General features: G+C 40.4%; 1 long non-coding RNA gene across 8 annotated transcripts in view; it reads right to left on the bottom strand.

Moving 5' to 3' along the window:
- Positions 1–19,462, bottom strand: part of LOC149122315 (uncharacterized) — a 51,484-nt gene extending 32,022 nt beyond the window's left edge. For 3 of the 8 annotated variants that reach the window (XR_016220647.1, XR_016220645.1, XR_016220646.1), the window contains exon 1: positions 19,180–19,401. This is a non-coding gene — a long non-coding RNA (uncharacterized LOC149122315). Of the gene's footprint in view, positions 1–19,165 lie in introns of all 8 variants that reach the window. The other 5 variants (XR_016220649.1, XR_016220651.1, XR_016220648.1 and 2 more) reach the window with 4 other exon arrangements.
- Positions 19,463–20,470: the final 1,008 nt, after the last annotated feature.

Genomic DNA, 20,470 nt, shown 5'->3' with positions numbered 1-20,470 from the left:
ACTGAAGTCTGACTACATAAAGTTGACTTGCTCATTTCTTGCTTGGTTAGAATTAAAATCTTTATGCATCCAAAGTAGAGAAATGGATAGATATAAAGATAAAGCAAATATAGGAAAATATTAATAGTATAGTCCAGGTGATAAGTATATAAGCATTTATTTAAAATTCTTTCAATTTTACTATACATTCAACTTTTTCTTAATAAAGTGTTAAAAATGAAAAAAAAAATCTACACCTTGAGAATATTCAAACTAAATTTATTCCCACTGGATTATGTTAGTCCATCCTTTCTTTTCTCCCATCCTTCCACCTTCCTTCTCATTTTTGAGTATAGTCACTAAAACAATCTTAAAAGTATAGGAATAGGTCTCTTAGAACTGAGCTTAGCTGGGTATTTTATGAATGAAATATTTTAATCTTGCAAAAACACTAGCTCTAAAACTTGACCATCAATACTTTACTAAAACAAATCGATCTACATGAAATAATTCCATACTTTGATAAAGTCAATGAAAGATATGAGAAGGGGGCTGGTGCTGTGATGTAGCAGGTAATCTGACGCCTACAGTGCAAGAATTCCATATGGGTGTTGGTTCAAGTACCAGCTGCTCCACTTCCAATCCAGCTCTCTGCTATGGCCTGGGAAAGCAGTAGAAGATGGCCCAAGTAGAGATGCAGAAGAAGCTCCAGACTCCTGGCTTTGGATTGGCTCAGCTCCATCCATTTCAGCCATCTGGGGAGTGAATCAGCAGATGGAAGACCTCTCTCTCTCTCTCTTTCTCTCTCTCTGCCTCTGCCTCTCTGTAACTCTACTTTAACAATGGGAATATTATATGTACCCCCATGTTTATTACAGCTCAATTCACGATAGGTAAAAAATAGAATCAACCCAAATGCCTGTGAACTGTAGACTAGATAAAGAAATTATGGGATATATACACCATGGAGTACTACACAGCAGAGGGAGGGAGGGAGAGGGAGGGAGAGGGAGGGAGAGGGAGGGAGAGGGAGGGAGAGGGAGGGAGAGGGAGGGAGAGGGAGGGAGGGGTTAAATCATGTTGGTGGGAATGTAAAGTAATATAACCAGTACAGTAAATATGGAGGTGTCTCCAAAAACTAGAAATAGAACTACCATATAATCTAGCAATCCTGCTGCTGAGTATACTATTATAGCCAAATGAAACAAAATCAGTAGGAGTAGGTTGAAGAGATGTCTGCACTTGTGTGTTTATTACAGTGCTATTCACAGTAGCCAAAATATAGAATCTACCCAGATACTCCTTGATGGATGAATGGATAAAGAAAATGTGGCATATGCATGCAATAGAATATTATTCAACCACAAAATAGAACAAGATTCTGTCCTTTACAGCAATATGGATAGAGCTGGAGGGCATTGGGTGAAGTAAAGTAAGTCAGGCACTGAGACACAAATATTGCATGGCATGTTCACTCTCATATGATCTCATGGAAGGAGAGAGTAGAGTGAGGACAGGGGATAGCAAGGGAGGATGAAGAGAGGATGCTTAACAGTTACAAGACTACAGCTGGATAAGAGAATAACACCAAATGTTCTAGAGTGTGGAATAACCATAGCTGACAATAATTAACCATACATTCCAAGATAGCTAGCACAGGGAATGTTGAATGTTCCCACCACAAAAAAATGATAAAGGTCTGAAATGATGGATATGCCAACTACCCTGATCTGATAAACATGCATTATATACATGTATTATAATAAAATATATCTACCCCATAAATATGTAGAATTATAATGTATTAATTCAAAGTAAAAATACATATGCCAACAAGTTCCTCCTCTAAAAATGACATTAATTTGTTTTCTTCCCCAAATAATTACCAGTAAGACACTTCCCCACCAACAAATGAGATAATTTACTATTCATCAAATGCATCTTGCACTTTCTTGCCCCCATGTCTTTTAATCACTCCTCCTACCAAATGCTCTAATAATACTCCCTTCACCCAACTATTTTCACCCTAACTACACTTTTTGTACTTATCCCAGTCATTCTGATGTGGGGTAACTAGGCGAGGAGCAGGGTCCAGGTGAGCTGGAATTTTTGCTAGTCCTGAAAGGTAACTTAATCTCTTCACCTGTCAGGTTGATACACCCACATTCCCAAGGTGCACTTAGGTCTCATCTGGGACCAGGAAGGAGAAGACAACATGATGAACACATGGAAGTTAAATTCCATGTGGAGGTGCCATTAAAATCCCAGATGGCTTCATGCATCCTAAGACCCCACTCCATTTGTTCCCTCAATTAAGGCACCAATCTACCTCAAAGATACTGAGCATACATAGAGCAAGCATACTACTTGCTAGAGTAGTACTCAGACTTCCTCTTACTCTTTCTCTCTCCCCTCAGAGCAAAGCTCTGGCCTACACATGAGGGGTGGCCTACGCTCACCCATGGATGTGTGTTCATTCTCACTTTTAAATAAAACCTGTTATTTGTGCACGCTATATATGTCTCAACTTTGACTTCTTCTAACTGGGGGAGAGATAGGTGCAAGAACTTGGATCCTAGGCCCATATCAATTCTTCCTCTGTGAAGCCTTGCAGACCACTTCATCCCAGAGTCACTTCTCTGCGTCCTGAATTTCTTAGATATATACACCATGAAATAGTTATTTGGAAATCAGTGAGAAAGTCTTTCTTATAGTTTCTAAATCATCACTCACTGACAATTCATCTTACCAGTTGTTTTGAATCCTTTTAGATACAGAAAACGTTCTCATATTTCTTTGTGAGCTCTACAATGTCCTACACCGGGAGGACAGTGTGCACTTCTAGCATGATTATTGTTCCTTTATGGGAAAAGAACCAGGAAAAAGACACACAAAGCAACAGTTAATATTTACCAAGAGTTTACTTGTCTACCAGATACTTAGTGCTCAAGCTACTATTTATATATTATATGACTTAGTCTTCTTGACATATTGGGAGATAAGAAAATCTTATCATTTTACAGCTGAGGGGCGTCAGGCACAGAGCAGTTGAGTGTATGGACCGTGGTCCTGCAGCTAGCAAGTGACAGAGCATTTGAAGTCAGCTGCCTGATTGGCTCCAGAGCCATGTTCCTAACAGCTATGTAGATGTCAAGGCAGAGGGCGAGTACCTCTCTGGTGGGGACGGAGTATTTGTTCTGACGAGTTTTCATCCCCTACACAAGTATCCCAGACAAGCTGTGCTTTGTGAAATTTGCCCACTTTCAAATCAAAATTTGCTTCTCTGCACCACACGGCCTCCCACCCCCAGGTTGAGTTCAGGCTTCTGGTGAATCCTGGAAGTTCTGCCCTACTTGAAAGTCTGGTTCGACTGCAAATGGTCTTATCTGCCTTGTTTCTAAACCTGGGGGCAAACACAAATAGCTCAGTCCTATCTGTTCCCATTTGAGCTTGTGGTAAGGGAAAAAATGACATTGTAACAAAAGTAGGCAGAAAACCACAATCTTTAAGATAATCAAATATTAAGACAAATGTAGTATTTTGTATAAGGGAAATATTTTTCTCAAACTAATTGCCAGAATAACCCTAACTTTAAAAAAAAAAGGCAAACATCTATTTGGTCAAAATTCCTATGTATTTCATGAAGTTAATTTAACTATCAGAAGCTGCAGGGCCACCACAATACTTGGTCACCTTGCTTTGACCTGTGGCCTAAAATTAAGACAAGGAACTTAAACTATTACAACAATAAAAAGAAAACCCACCACGTAGTGGTAATCATTAACCATTTCCTTCTTAAAGAGAGATATTTTAGACTGCAGGAAAACCACATGACACAGTAAGGCAAAATATGTAGCTGCATTAAGAGCCTCTTAGCCTAAACTGCATTAAATGCACTGATTTCACCAGTCCCCCTTTAAGGGATATTTGGGACATTCATAACTTAGAAGAAACTTAATTATGAAATAATGCATTCAGGAATTTCCCCATATTCACATGAAAAATTAACATTAATAGCAATAGTGTTTCCCTCCACAGCACCTGCCCCTGACTGTCCCAGTTAATTAAAGCTTACACAGTGCCTTTAGCCTTGGGGAATCCTTTGATTCATATAGCACACCATCGTCCTCTGTTCTCAAAGACGCTGTACTGGCAGTTCTATTTCCCTGATGAGCTGAAGTGATTGAACCAAAGAATGCAAAACAAGCAGTCCTAACCCTGGTGTTTCCCCTTATAGTCTGTCCTTGGGAGGGGATGTGATTCTCTGGTTGGCCAGAAGGTGATGAAGAACCTGCAAGAGGATGGAGTGTGAGCACCTAGAAAGGATCTTGAGATATAATTTTGAAGCAAAAGTATGTAATCTTATGCTTAAATTATACATTATGCTGTCCTAGTTTCACAAATGGTTAAGCTGATGACAAAGCTGCATTTGCAAGGAAGAAAGAGAGGGAGGGAAGGAGGCAGGGAGAGAGCAGAAAGGAAGAATCACTGATCACCAGAATTCTCAGACTTTGTTCTCATCATGGTTATAACCAGCACAATAGGACAGCAAGCCTCCAAAGTCAAGTCTATCACCAAAATGTAAGGAGATGGTCAGAAAATATCATGTCTGCAATAGAATCCAAGAATCATAGGGGAGTGGGTTATGGGAAGAGAGAGAAAAGAAATAACCCTACATATTAAAGGAACCAAGTTAGAGATGCTTTGAAAGTATGGCACCATTGAAATTAATTTACTTTACAATTCTGTTTGGGAAGACAATATCAGCCATAGCGTGTTCTGAGTATTGTAAGGTGACTTACAGCAATGTGGCTGCTCAGCTGTTACCAGGTTCTTTGCGCTAACATTGGGTAACACTTTGGTAACCATTAGTACTATTTACAAACATTCAAATTACTTCCCTCTCAGAAACATGTACTTCCTGGCATGAGCATTTGACCAGTCCTAGGTAGTGAGTTGTAAGAAGGCTTTTAATGGGGCCAGTGCCATGGCTCACATGGCTAATCCTCCACCTGCGGCAACGGCACCCCAGGTTCTAGTCCTGGTTGGGGCGCCAGGTACTAGTCCCGGTTGCTCCTCTTCCAATCCAGCTCTCTGCTGTGGCCGGGGAGGGCAGTGGAGGATGACCCAAGTGCTTGGGTCCCTGCACCTGCATGGGAGACTGGGAGGAAGCACGTGGCTCCTGGCTTCAGACCGGCACAGTGCCAGCTGTGGCAGCCATTAGGGGAGTGAACCAACGGAAGAAAGACCTTTCTCTCTGTCTCTCTTTTACTCTCTAACTCTGCCTGTCAAAAAAAGAAAGAAAGAAAGAAAGAAAAAGAAAGAAAGAAAGAAAGAAAGAAAGAAAAAGAAAGAAAGAAAGAAAAAGAAAGAAAGAAAGAAAGAAAAAGAAAGAAAGAAAGAAAGAAAAAGAAAGAAAGAAAGAAAGAAAAAGAAAGAAAGAAAGAAAGAAAAAGAAAGAAAGAAAGAAAGAAAAAGAAAGAAAGAAAGAAAGAAAAAGAAAGAAAGAAAGAAAGAAAAAGAAAGAAAGAAAGAAAGAAAAAGAAAGAAAGAAAGAAAGAAAAAGAAAGAAAGAAAGAAAGAAAAAGAAAGAAAGAAAGAAAGAAAGAAAGAAAGAAAGAAAGAAAGAAAGAAAGAAAGAAAGAAAGAAAGAAAGAAAGAAAGAAAGAAAGAAAGAAAGAAAGAAAGAAAGAAAGAAAGAAAGAAAGAAAGAAAGAAAGAAAGAAAGAAAGAAAGAAAGAAAGTCCTTTAATGGACACCACCATCACACCTGCCAGCGCTCTTGCCCATGTGCACTATAAGCGTTTTGCTCCAGATGGCCATCGTAAAGGTGACATCAGCCACAGTGCAGAGCACAGCCCTTAGCTGATCCACTGCAGACGGGTAGAGTGAGCAAGAAAGAAAAAATGTTGCTTTAAGCCACAGCAAGTCCCAGCCCAGGGGTTCTCAAAGAGCAGTCCTCAATCAGCAGTGTCAGTATCACCTGGAACCTTATGCATAGGTAAATTCTCCAGCTCCCTCCTACAAGACCTACAGACACCAAGACCTACAGACACAGAGCTCAGGGCCTGCACAAAGCTATTTGCATCTTAACCAGATCTCTGGGTAATGCTGATGTTCACAAAGGTAGAGAACTAAGGACCTAAGAAATTATCCCTCTGGACACAGAACTGCATGCCCCTTGCTGAACACCAGGTGGTAGATTACAACACAAGCAAGTCTTACTTCATTTTCTCACAAATGTGGAAATAGTTACTAGCAAGCAGGTGCCAAATAGTCACAAGACCTGATCTCATAGCTCAGGAAGCTCTCCTCTGTGGCATACTGACTAATACCTTGTACAAAATTTTACTCTCAGTCAGATTATAAGATAGGTTTTTAGACAGGCCCATCCAGGTCTGGGAAGGTGTCAGCATCCTCCACAAAACAGAGTGGTACAGGATAACATGGCTCAAGACCTTGATCAGTGCACTGACAATATCAGCCCCCCAGGCTTCCTGGATTCTACACTGAAGACACTAGGACTCATCCGATGTTTCTAACCAGTCTGAGCTTGAAAATCATTCACTTCACCATTGAAAAATTTTGGCCTACCTCCCAGTTGCTAATTAATACATCTTTGAGTGTATGTTTCAAAGGACTTAAATCAGTAAGTGAAGAGTCAGATGCTTGCTACAATAATCTCAATGCCAACTTTGCATCCTAGAATACAGATTCTGACTAAGGAACTTCATCTGCCTTGAAGTTATGGACTAACACAGAGGTGCCACAATGTTTGCACATAAGGAAACATGATTGTAGCAGATCAGTTTCTAAAGGATTTAGTGACAGAAGAAAACAAGGTCTGAATCCATCATGGTCTGAAACTCCAGCACAACTCAGAAAAGTCCTCCAAGAACCAGGACTGCCTATCTGGATAGAAATGTTTGTAGAGCACAAAGGCTATTTGTCAAGCTACTATAGTTCCTTGGCCATATCTATTGTCCAATGATATAATTTCATATCCACCAAGCAAGCTGTTATTGCTTGATCTCCTCATTTAACCAATTTCTCTGGCAGAGAATATCCTAAGAAAAAAAGGCAATTCCCATTATTGCACCAGAGAGTTTAAAATTTAGTATTAAAATTATCTTTCTGGTTTTTAAATCAGCATACTGTAAGTTCGGTTGGAGTGATGGGCTGAATAACCCAGCCACCAACCCTCAAAGGGGTCCACATCCTAATCTCAGAACCAATACATATATTACATTACAGTTCAGGAGAAATGTGATTAGGTTAGGGATTTGGGGAAGAGAGAGTTATCCTGGATTATCCTTGTAAATGCAGTACAATCAAAATGTCCCTCACAGGAGGGCCCAGGAGGTCGAAGTCAGGGATACAGATGTAAGGATTGGAGCCAAGTTCAGACTCTCAGGATTTGAAGATGCTATAAGGCTGGCTTGGAATATGAACGATGGGGCCATGAGCCAAGGAAGCCAGGTGGCCTTGAAAAGCTGGAAAAGACCAGAAAACAGATCCTCCCAGAGAGACTCAGGGAGAAGCCAGCCTGACAGACATTTTGACCCAAGCCAAGGAAGACTGGTTTTCAACTTCCAACCTCCAAAAATATAAGATAATAAATGTATGTTTTCTAAGCCGTTATGTTTAGAGTAATGTGTTACAGCAGCAAGCCAAAATGAATGTAGACAGTATTATTTAATTTTCCAAAATATGACGAACTCCAGATGAACAAAAATGTTAAATTCCTAAAACATGAAGCTGAGCACTTAGGCTAGGATGAATCTCTGTGACAACCTCTCGTTCTCTCTCTCTCTCTCTCCCTCCCTCCCTGCCTTCCACCCTCCTTCTCTCCCCTGTCCGTCCTCCCTGCCTGAGAAAAATAGAAAGTAGGATTCATCTTGGAACTGTATTCCTTACTCTGAGCTTCAAAAATGATGAAAGACCACATCACTTCTGTAGGTTTACATATCTTACACCTTCAATTACCTGTAACCAAAAAAAGTCCAGAATTTTCAAAACTAGCTAAATAAGATACAACACATTCTATTCATGAAATTTCCTCCATTTGACTCCCCAGGAGAATATAACACCATGCCTTTCACTCTTACGTGAATTCCTGTAAGCTTAGTAGTCTGCTTGTCTAGTCCACTGTAATATCTGAAGCCACAGGTTAGAAAAGGAGTAGGAGGAGTAGATTTATAATTGAGACAGATCATCTGCAAAAAAGAAATGAGATGGCAACCTGACAGCAAGAATGAACAAAAAAACTCTTTAAAAACAGACATCAGAATGTAGGAAGAAAATAAGGCAGCAGCCTGGGGACTTTTGTGAAGGACCTAGTAGACTATTCACAGTAGTTTCTGGACATATCATTGTGCATTACGTGCATTAAATGAAAGTGCAATAGCTGGGCTTCGTAATGATGAGCCTACCTTACCAACATAACATTAGACTGAAATTTTTATAAAATCTTAATAAGGCAGAGAAGTATGCTCTGTAGCTTAAAAAGATGATCAAATACACATTTTAGTGTTTAAAGGGAAAAGATCCCTTAATAAGTAGCTTCTCCTTCCCTAACTATACCAAAGAAATGGCATTAAAACATTATTAATTTAATTCCATGCCAATCTGTAATACTGAGAAATAAGACTACTGTTTTGAATCTCAAGAGTTACAAAGATTGAGGACATCCTAACACCAAAAGCAAGAACATCCTCAATTCATCCTTTTCTTTGTGGCCTTGCCAACAGCTGCATAGGAGGTGATTTGAGAAGTGGCTCACCCTAAAATCTGGAGAATTTATCTGGCTAGCTGTATAGAAGTACTCTGATCCTGCCCGGAGGAGAAGGAAGAAAGGCCTGGAGAGCATTTCACTCATCCGTTTTTGTTTTCCTGAGCACTCAAAACCTGGTGTGGGAAGCGCAAGATCAAGCCCTCAAGACTGGTTGGATACGTGTGATGTCAGCTGGAGTCCAGTTTGAAAAAGTCACATTAAAATTTCAGCCCTGGGCATAGCCCTAAGCATTCACTTCCAAATGAAAGCGAGGCCAATTTATATAGCCCTGCAGGCTTGCAGATGACCTAAGCCTTTTACAATAAGAAAATGAAGTCATGTTGTTGGCCCCTGGAGCACTCCACCACTCCCAGCCCTGACTTTCCTTTTAGGCTAGCAGTCAGTCTCCTGAGCTAACTTGGTAGCTATCACTTTGCATATCTCAGAAACTAGTGTGTTAGGTAAGCATTTAACTCTCCCTGGGGACTGTGCTGCAGGAAGAAAATGGGTGGCAGCAAGAAACAGAAGGGAAGGGCCTGTCAGACAACATCTTGAGCACCCCTCAATGCCAGCCTGCAGTTTCAGCATGTATCTTGGTCTCCCATCTCCAGGTGCCAGATCATCCTGAGCATCTCCAGTAAAATCCATCCTAGAGAACGTCTTCCACATATCCACCTGATGTCCCAGTCAATAGGGAGTTGACTGTCTCCTTTGTAGTCAGGCTTAGTGACTCTTCATGACTCTTCATCATAACCTCATGCTCCCAAGATGATGCTCCAGGGACACTGTAGGTCTTCTCCAATGCAGCTGGAAGGTCTGGACAATGAGGATACACCAATGGATAAAATCTCATAGCCCTTGCCCTCAAACAGTACAGATACTGAAAAGGGAAAAAAAGAAAACTGAACAACGTGAAATGTGCTGTAACAAGAGTACTGTAGGATCCTATGAGGGTTTAAGAGGGGTCACATCTAATGTTAACATTGAAGGACAAGTAGGAGTTACCAACTAAACATGTCAGTTGCCAAGGGAGGAAGGTCTTCCATGAAGCCACATTGCAAGAGCCAGAGGTAACGATGAGAATGCAAGTTGGGCTCAACTGAAAGAGGCTCAAGTCAGTTCCCCCCATGAGCTATGTTAGAGCATTGAGAATACTCAAAGAGCAAGGAGCAGTCAGTGAAGGGTTTTAAGTGCTATAGATACCATCAGGGTTGCATTCAGAAATTCAGCTCTGGCTATAGCATTGTAAACTGGGAAAAGCCTGAGAAGAGAGACTTTTTGGAAGATGTAAAACCTCTCCCAGAAGATCCTCATAGCCCCAGAGCAATAGTGGAAACACATGTGTAGCATCCCATTTTCTTGGGTGTACATCTAACCAGTGGCATCAACTGGACATCCCTGCAGGTCAAATATAATGGTGTAGGAATGTTCTTGATCAGTATACTGATTAAAATACCTATGAGTTTATTTTAAAAAAAAATAAAGTCGGATATGCCCCTCACCACTATGTTTTCCTAAAGTCCACTTAAGTTACAATACTGGGATGGCTTCTGTGAGAATTTAGGGTTTGAGAACTTGTGAGATAAAATATGAAACTTTCGCTCCAATTACTCTATAAAATCATCATCCTTTTAGTCATATGGACCACGATAATGGGAACAACCCAATCACGTAACAGCTGGAATGGCTGCTGTCAGCATTTGAGTCTGGAAACTGTTCAGATAAAACATCGTACTTTTTCAAGTTATTCTATAAAAATCACCATCCTTTTGGCCAGAGGGACAATGATAATGGGAATAACACATCTATGTGCCAGGCAGCCATGTGGGATTCCAAGAAGTAAAAGGTCACCTCTTTTGGAGAAGATACACATAAACAATCAGCAAAGACTTGATTAGATACTTGACCAATGAACAGGTACATTGAAAAGAGATACAGAACCATTACTAATTAGGGAAAGGTGAATGGAAGCCACAATGAAGAACCACTTCACACTCTCTTGGACTGGCTATGACAAAAAAAAATAAAGACAACAACACATGTTAGCAAGAAGGACACAAAGAAACTAAAACCTCACACGTTGTTGGGGTATAAAATGGCACAGCCACCAGATAATAGTTACCCTAAAACCCAGCAATTCCTCTCTCAGAACTTCTTGTGATAAAAATAAAAGCACACATTCCCTGCACATGCGCAGCAACATTATTTATAATAGTCACCTGTAAACCATCCAAGTGATCATCAACGAGTGACTGGATAAAACAAATGTGGTTTATCCATATGGTGGAATACTGCTCAGAAACATGAATGTATGAGTGCTACTACACACCACAACATGCTGGGACCTCAAAAAGCATGTGAAGCAAAAGAGGTCAGTACCCAAAGACCATGTGTCGCACAATTCCCTGTATATGCAAAGTCATGGAGTGTCACAAATATAGAGATAGAGAACAGACTGCTAGCTGCCTGCAGTAGGAGTGGGAGCAGAGACTGACTTCCAAGGGACACGTAAGATCTTTAGAGAATACTGAAGATGATTAAAGATCAGTCACTTAACTCTACAAGTTTACCAAAAATCACTTAATTATATCCTTAAAATGACTCAATATTAAAGAATATAAATTATACCTCAAAGAGGCTGTTTTTAAAAGATAATCACATACTGTGCAATTCGGACAAATGTCTCTCCAATGACTAAAAAGGCCTCCAAAGTTTTTTATGTTACCACACACTTCTCATTAAATACATGAATGTTCTCTCAATATGTGCATTTCTTTATAAATATTAATATTTTTACTATAATATATGTATAGCATAAATTAAACCCCAGAGGTAAAATTAGAAGATTTCAAACATATAAATGGTAATATTTGAATACAAGAATGTTGATGTGACCACAATGTTCTTAAGAATAAAGAATACAGAGGTTAAAATTAGTGAATAAAGTGAACTTCAGAGTAATAACCAAGCGCCATCAGAAGTTGCCAAAATTGGCTGGGGATTATGTTATGGGCAAGACCACCCATGCTTAATAAACCCTCAGAACATTCATCAAATTGAAACCCATGTTCAAAGTGATGCTGTGTTTGCATGATGAGCAACGGACATCAATCAAAATAAGCCCAGCTGTTCTGAGGATGGCAAATATTCAGAAGCATGGGATTGCAAATGCTGTCAGCAATAAATGTCAGAGAGGGAAGTTCAAAAGAAGAGGACAAAAACTGGAGGATGGGTTCCTGCGAAGACGAAGCTACCTACACAATGCGTCCTGCTTCCAGGTGGGATGAAGTTGGTCACATCATTCTACCTATTGTGATCAAAGAGTTATTTATAAGAAATATTGTGACAGGCCGGCGCCGCGGCTCACTAGGCTAATCCTCCGCCTTGCGGCGCCGGCACACCAGGTTCTAGTCCCGGTCGGGGCGCCATTTTCTGTCCCAGTTGCCCCTCTTCCAGGCCAGCTCTCTGCTGTGGCCAGGGAGTGCAGGGGAGGATGGCCCAAGTGTTTGGGCCCTGCACCCCATGGGAGACCAGGAGAAGTACCTGGCTCCTGCCATTGGATCAGCGCGGTGCGCCAGCCGCAGCGCACCGGCCGCGGCAACCATTGGAGGGTGAACCAACGGCAAAGGAAGACCTTTCTCTCTGTCTCTCTCTCACTGTCCTCTCTGCCTGTCAAAAAATAAAAATAAAAAAAAATATTGTGACAAATTTATGTAGAGTTATAATAGCTATTAAAACTATAAATAAGTTTGCTACATCTGATACTGTTAGTCTTTAACCTTTTCTCCTGGAGTTGTATGTTACAAAAATAATTTCAATCAGCTTTGATATTTACAATGTGATCCTTGTGGGGAATCACAAATAATAAATGAATACAATCAAGACAGATGGGTTCCTATTAGTGAGTTGGAAGAATCAGAAAAAGTTGGATGGGTGACTTGGGGATTGTTCCCGTAGAGCCTTAGAACAAAATTATGGAGTTTGGGGACTTTCTGTGTAGCCCTCATGGGTACCATTTGATAGCTTTGAGAGCAGGACATATTAGCTGAATGGTTTCTGGGGAAATTAAAGGAATGCCACATACAACGTGGACAGGTGTTGGGAGAGAAAATAATTCTAACAGACTACACCAGCCAGCGCAGGATGGAGTCAAGGGCCTCAATCCAGGATGGCAGCAATGAAAGCAACATGAAGAACAAAGCCCAAAGTGACACAATTATAGATGGTCGAGGTTGATACAGGAATTTGTAAATCTGTGCCAAAAGCCCTCCAACACCAAGCAAGAGGGAAAATTCATCAGAAATGCAGAAAGATATGCTACTGATCCACTAGAATTAGGTAAGCTGGAGCTGTGGCCCACAGCACTTCGGAGCATACTCAAGCCCAGGAACCACTCTATCTTCTTGATTCCAAGACCTTGCTATATTTGCCTATTTGTCCTGCTTTGTTGTATCCAGTGATTCAAAATGAATGTGTTGGGGTTTATGAACTTGTTCAGTCACTCTAAAAGAAAGAGGGTATTTTTTTTCCAGCAGCTTGACTTCTATATATTCAGCACATGTATGGAAATTGTATCTAAATGACCAAAATGGACATAACAACTCCTTTATCTCTGAAGAACATGCTGTGGCACAATGGGTTAATGCCTTGATCTGTAGCACCAGCATCCCATAGGGGCACTGGTTAGAGTCCCAGCTGCTCCACTTCTGATCCAGCTCTCTGCTGTGGTCTGGGAAAGCAGTAGAAGATGGCCCAAGTCCTTGGGACTCTGCACCCGCGTGGGAGACCAGGAAGAAGTGCCTAGCTCCTGGTTTCCAATCAGCTGAGCTCTGGCCTTTGCAGCCACTTAGGGAGTGAACCAGTGGATGGAAGACCTTTCTCTTTCTCTGGCTCTACCTCTCTCTCTGTATAACTCCATCTTTTGAATAAATAAAATAAATCTTTAAAAAAACTATCAATATTTTAAAAAATATGCTAATTTTCCATCCATGTATCCTTATTGTCAGTATGGAATCATTCTGGGAGAATGATTTATGAGTGAATCAAACTGGAAAAATAAAGATGAATAATTATTCTTTATTACCCAATATTACAATAAAAATTTTAAAATAACTACATTTACCAACATTTTTATGTTCTAACATCAGTAAATGTGCAGCTTTGAGTGACTACCACCATGTACAGTCAAATTGCAGATCTGGGCTTCCTCCATGGGAGAAGTCATAAATGCCAGACACTTGGCTTCCCATCAAGTATACCTTAAAGATCACAGCCATAAAATTACCTTCATCATCTTTGTGGGGAGCAACTCGGACTAGACTAAGTTACTGGAATTAAGACTTACTCTATGCATCTGCTCTCCCACAATATGGCGCTGAGAAGGGAGAAACAGCTTCTACGCAGCTGCCTCCAGCTCAACCAATAAACTGTAGGACCTGCTCCTGATTGGAGGAGAGCAGCGTACTCGGCGTGTGGGTAGCAGAGTTGGGATTGGTAGAAGAGGACTATAAAGGAGGAGAGAGACAACATGCACCAGGAACATCTAAGGGGAACATCTATCTGAAGGAACACCTGTGCAGCCCCCGAGAGAGCCGGCCGGCAGTGTGCCGCTCCCCCGCAGAAGTGGGGAAAGTGGCTAGGGGGAACCGCCCTTCCACGGAGGTGGAAGGGACCGTAGCCAACCCGGGAAGAACCAGCAGCAAACCCGGGGAGGGCAGAGCAGACAAAAGAACAGCGCAGGGTCCTGTGTCGTTCCTCCACGAAGAGGGGGAGCGACACTAATGGCCTGGGAAAGTAGTGAAAGATGATCTAAGTCCTTGGGTCCCTGCACCCACATGGGAGACCCGGAAGAAGCTCCTGGCTCCAGGCTTTGGATTGGCTCAGCTCCAGTCACTTCCTCCACGAAGAGAGGGAGCGACATAATGGTGCCTCGGATATGAAGCCTAGGCAGGGTTTAGTGTCGTTCCTCCACAAAGAGGGGGAGCAACAATCTTTCACTTCCCTTATGAAATATCTTGATTGTGGGTCTGTAGAAACATCTTCCTGTACCAAAAAAACAGGAGCCATTTCTTCTGAATATTTATCAGATTCATTGCCCTTGTTTGGATGGATAAGCATCCTTTTTTTGGACATAATTGCAAGACAATCAAACATTTGGTATATAACTGGATGAAGCTGGTATTCGTTGAATGTTTTTGATAACAAAAAATACTATCCTGCAAGTCTTATGCTTAGCTATTTCAAGACAGAAAATTAAACTCAACCCTTCAAGCTGCCTGTTCCCTACTGGAAAAGCAGTTAACTTCTTGTTTGAATACTTTCTCCTCCAATCCTAGTGAGATTTTTACGGATGATCTCTTTTTGGCAGTATAGTCCCCTTATGCTGATTTCCCCAAAAGTAAAACCTGGAAACACTGGAAAGCCAGGAAGTCCAAAACTGTCTGAATTCTGAGGATTTTGTACTGAATTTTGGAGGTGCAATAAAGTCCAGGTCCCATCTAAGCTGGAAATCAAATAGGAACCCCTTTACCTTAAGTTGTGATTCCAAAAACAAGAATTATATCATGTACCAAAGAAGACAAAAAACAAAAAAAAGTATATCTTGAATATGGGATTGAATGAAGTGAAATTAAGTCTACTTTAAGATTTTGTGATCAGACTGGCCATGTGTCTTCAGGCTAAATTTATACATCTGTGTTATTTGAAACACTTCAACAGAGAACTGGAGTGAAACAGTCTCAGCATTGTTGCACAGAAGCAAGATCACATACTGTCTGGAAGTTCAAGATCAAACCAAATCTCGAGGGTTACAACCAATAGAGTTCCAAAGAAAAGGAAGATTTCATTCAAAATTCAGGAAACATACAAGAAACAGGTACTTTGATTAGAATCAACAAAAATAGCAAAAGGCCGAAAGAGCTATATAAAATTTTAGATGTTGGATTTACTAGACATCATATAGATAACAACTATGCTTAGTAGTTTTTAAATGAAGCTTTAGAATATGAGCAGGAAAGAGACAAATTTTTGAAATAAAACAGAATCTCAGGGCTGGCGCTGTGGTGTAGTAGGTAAAGATGCCGCCTGCAGTGCCGGCATCCCATATGGGCACCGGTTTTAGTCCCGGCTGCTCCACTTCCGATCCAGCTCTCCGCTATGGCCTGGGAAAGCAGTAGAAGATGGCCCAAGTCCTTGAGCCCCTGCACCCATGTGGGAGATCCAAAAGAATTTCCTGGCTCCTGGCTTCAGATCAGTTCAACTTCGGCTATTGGGGAGTGAACCAGGATGGAAGACCGACCTTTCTCTCTCCCTCTGCCTCTCTCCCTCTCCCTCTGCCTCTCTCCCTCTCCCTCTGCCTCTCTCCCTCTATGTGTAACTCTGATTTTCAAGTAAATAAAGCTTAAAAAAAGAAAATAGAGTCTCAAAGAGAAACAACATAGTATTTAATAAAATTCAAGGATGGATTGCTTTAAGCATAATCATGGTATTCAGGAAAATATCCTTATTTTCAAGAGATTATGGATAAATCATCTATGAATCAAGTCTGATGATATCTGCAACTTATTTTCAAAAGGCTCTAAATGAAGAGAGAAGTGGAAAAGGAGATTGTTGTAAGTATGGAATATGAAGGATAAAGATAAGACAGAGACATAGACAGATGGACAAGGGATGGATGGATAGATTGGATCCATAGAGGAGTGCATAACACAGACATAGGGAAATATCAACAATTTGTTAACTCTAGCTGGGTGGAGACATAGGCATTCATTCACATATTCTTCCAATTTTTCTGTATCTTTGACCTTTCTCATAACCTTTCTCATAAACAGTCATCTATGTAAGTAGAAGATGCCCTTCTCAGTCCTGAAATCTTTCCTCCCAAAACTGCCCACGCTGTCCCATCTTCCTCTTATTGCCATCTGAATTTTTTGTAAAACTTTTCCTTCTATACTTTTTATTGCTATGTCTGCTACTCAAGCCGAGCCTTTCTTTCTTAAGAGGTACATGTGCATATAAACACACACCACAGCATTCTCTCCCAACTACACCAAATCACAGCACAGCTGACCCTAGTAGAATCAAACAGTAAGGTGATGAAGCAGACACAAATATTCTAACTCTGGCTTTTTGGAAGAAACTGAAAATCCATTCACATTTCCCTAGAGAAAAGTAAAGTAAAATGATATTCTCGTTCACATAATTAAATTAATGTGAAATTAAAACCAAAATGAAATATTGGTCTTCATGTCAAAAGTGGTTCATAATCCATGTACCATTGGTTTCCTCTGCAGCACATTATTAAGTGATTTAAAAGATTAATTTTAACACATATCAGTTTCAGTGGTTATGAGGCCAGCATTAAGCAAATAAGCACACTGCCTCCAAAAATGTTGATGGTTGCAAGGCAGAGGAAGAGAACAGAGCTGTCTTGTTTTGCCACTGACTGACAGTATAACTGCTTTCCTATTCTTTACTTCAGTTTGCAGTGTGTGGATATGTCTTTGCACAATATTAGGAGACCTTCTCCAGGAAGGGGGGGCCTGAACTTGGCAGACATACAATCTCATATAATGTAATATATAACACATAATCTCATCTAGAATGATAACTGTCAAGTTCCCTAACCACAAATATTCATTTCAACAATCTGTGATAATCTATCATGTGCATTATAGACAGAACTAACAGTAGCAGGCCTGTATTCCGTCCCACAGTACTTTCCTCTAAAATCAGATCCATAATCAAATGCTAAGAAAATATATGCCTTAAATCCTGCAACAAAAATGTGAATGCAAACTACACGGGAGTAGAGTTCGGTCTGGACAGATACATGTAAATCTATTTGCACATGAAAATCGAGGTTGCTTTGCTTCCCTACACCAGCATCGTCCTAAAACCAAGGTTAACAATCTCTTTGACTGTGAGGTTCATCAGCACATAGGAGATTATCACAGACACCGAATGAAGTTGGCCTCAGTTGGGAGTGGGAGGTGCAGAGGGAGGCTTCCTTCAATCAAAGAATGAAGGGTTTAGGGCCCAGGTAAGGTAGAAGATGGTAAATATCTTTGTCTCTGTTGCAGCTACCCTGCTCTGTTTTTGCACTGCAAAAGCTGCCATAAGCCATGACATTCTGGAAATGAATGGGCATGACCATGTTCAAATAAACCTGTATTTATGGACACTGAAACTTAACTTTTAGATAATTTCAACATCACACGAAATGCATTCACTCTTTAAAAAAAAAAAAACATTTAAAATATAAAAACCAATCTTGGTTCACCAACAATCAGGCAACAAACGACTTGCCCCATGCACCAGTCTGCAGATCCCTCATCTAGAACATTAATTTACATGCTTAAAGTCAGTCACCTGGAGGATGAGTTAAAACAGATCCATGGGTCCCAGCCCAGAGTTTCTGATCCTATAGGACTGGGGTGGTCCTAACCATATGAATTTCTCACTAGTTTCCAAGTGATACACATGCTATTGAGACCTCTGTGAAGCATGGTTCCAAGACAAATCAACCAGGAGAGAGGGGTTAAAAAACGCCCATGTAGGTCAAGACAGAGCTGAAATAACCATTCTGATGTCACCCAGGTAAAGCTGTGCAAAATTTGCACAGAAATTGAGGAGGCAAAAAAAATCAACACAATAGAATTTTAATAATTCACAACTACCATCTCTGCCTCAGCCTAAAAGTCCTGTAGATGTCTGAGGACTTACTCAGATGAGGAATAACTCCCTCATCTCCTTCAAACCTTTCCTCAAGTGATGCTTTCTCTGTGAGGCTGATACCCACACACACACACCTGTTAACTTTGTGATCTGCCCTCGCTTCCCACAACCCACTCCCAGCCATTTCCTGTTTCTTAACAATTATCAGCTCTAAGGCATTACCTAATTCACCTGGTTATTACGTTTACTGTTTATCATCTGCCACACCACTCCTATATTCCTAGAAGAGAAACTCCATTAGGAGAAAGGAAAACATGAGTATATCTGAATCCCAAGAGTTGAAAACCATGCCTGGCATTTTTCTAAGTATTTAGATATAAATCAATGGATCTATAAGTGATATCAAGCTATTGGATTAAAATAAGAAAACATGATAACAATATGACTCAGAAACTTTGATACAACCTTTTACTTGCTCATAGTGCATCTAAAAGTCCAGAAAAAAAAGTGTTATTCTCTATAAACTTTATAATCTGAAGTTGCAAATATAGTCTCAAGCCTCCCAAATGAGCATTAGAAAGAGCTTGGGTAGCACTCCCATTCAATCATTTCCTGTTACAGAAGTTCAGTGTCCTTAACAGAAAGCCATCAACAATTTCTAATTTTATGATGACCTTTCTTAGTCTGCTTGGATTATCATAAGACAATACCATTAACTACTTGGTTAAAGCAACATACATTTGTTTTCTCACCATTCTGGAGGCTAGAAGCCTAAGATGAGGATGCCAGCGTGGTTAGGGTCTGTTGAGAGCCCTCTTCCTGACTCGCAGACAACCTGATCTTCCCTAGGTATCTGCAAGGAGAGAGAGCTCACACAAGCTCTCCGGTGCCTCTTTTTATAAAGGCACGATCTCATCATGACCTCAGCTAATCCTAATTACCTCTCAAAGTCACCATCTCCAAATTGAGGGATGGCCTTTCAGCATTTAACTTTGATGGGGGGGCTGGAGGGGACAAACATCCAGCCCATAACAACTGACTTTTCTCCTTCTATCCCTCTCCCCGTGGTTACCAATCCCAACAATCACTTAGCACCAGAAAGACTCACTACACACCAAGCCTACCACTTTCCACCGTACTCTTTTTCCTGGTGTTCTCACTTCTATGCCTACAAAGCATGAATTCCATATTTATTTTTTATAATATCCCCTTAAATACATTCTCAACCGCCAGAATCCCCTTCCATTATCCTATGTGGTAGGTATTATTATCCCCATTTTATAGATAAAAGAATTGAGGTACAAAGGGAAATCCCCAGTCAAGACTCAAACCCAGACTCCACAGCTTCCACTGCTTCTTGTTTGATTAGCACTTATCCCCCTGGTCTTTCATGTACTTGGTTTACCACTGATTACACTTCAGAGGTGTTATAGCCAGTGCCACTCCAAGTGCGGCCAGAAGGCTTCAGCCTACAGTGAACTGTTCATGGTTAATCCAGGAAGAGGCAGGTTCAGAAAATGGGAGTTAACACTAAGAAACGTAAATTGGCAGAGTAATTGTATGTTGACTCTAGTAATAAAAATCAGTGCTCATACTGTATACATCTATTCTATCCTGTTTTTCTAGTAATTAATTTAATTGCACTTTATAGAAGTTAAAGTCCAGAATGGATCTGGATATTAAAAACAAACAAAAAAATCACCATTCTTCTTTCATAGATTTATGAAGCATTAAACAACTAAAAAAAAAACAGGTTGGTTTACTGCAGTATGTTCTAGATTCCAGTAATATTTAAAAAAGACAATGCCTCTTGTGTGACTATAGTGTATTTAAACCAAACTGTTCAAATTAAACTGCATGGAAACTCAATCAAAGCTTTTAAAGCAAAAATATTATTAGATCTCTTTCCTAATGTTGTTTTTTTCTAAACTCCTCATAACTCGCTTATATTAAGTCCTTTCATCTTATCCTGTGAATTATCATTATGACCATATTTTCAAACCTATGAAAAATAAATGACTTTTTCATTTTGCCTACCAGGCT

Source organism: Oryctolagus cuniculus, chromosome 14, assembly GCF_051225735.1.
Source record: "Oryctolagus cuniculus isolate XC-2025 breed Fujian yellow rabbit chromosome 14, ASM5122573v1, whole genome shotgun sequence".
Lineage (NCBI taxonomy): Eukaryota > Metazoa > Chordata > Mammalia > Lagomorpha > Leporidae > Oryctolagus > Oryctolagus cuniculus.
The sequence above is the reverse complement of the archived record's forward strand: the minus strand, read 5'-3'. Positions and strand labels throughout refer to the sequence as shown.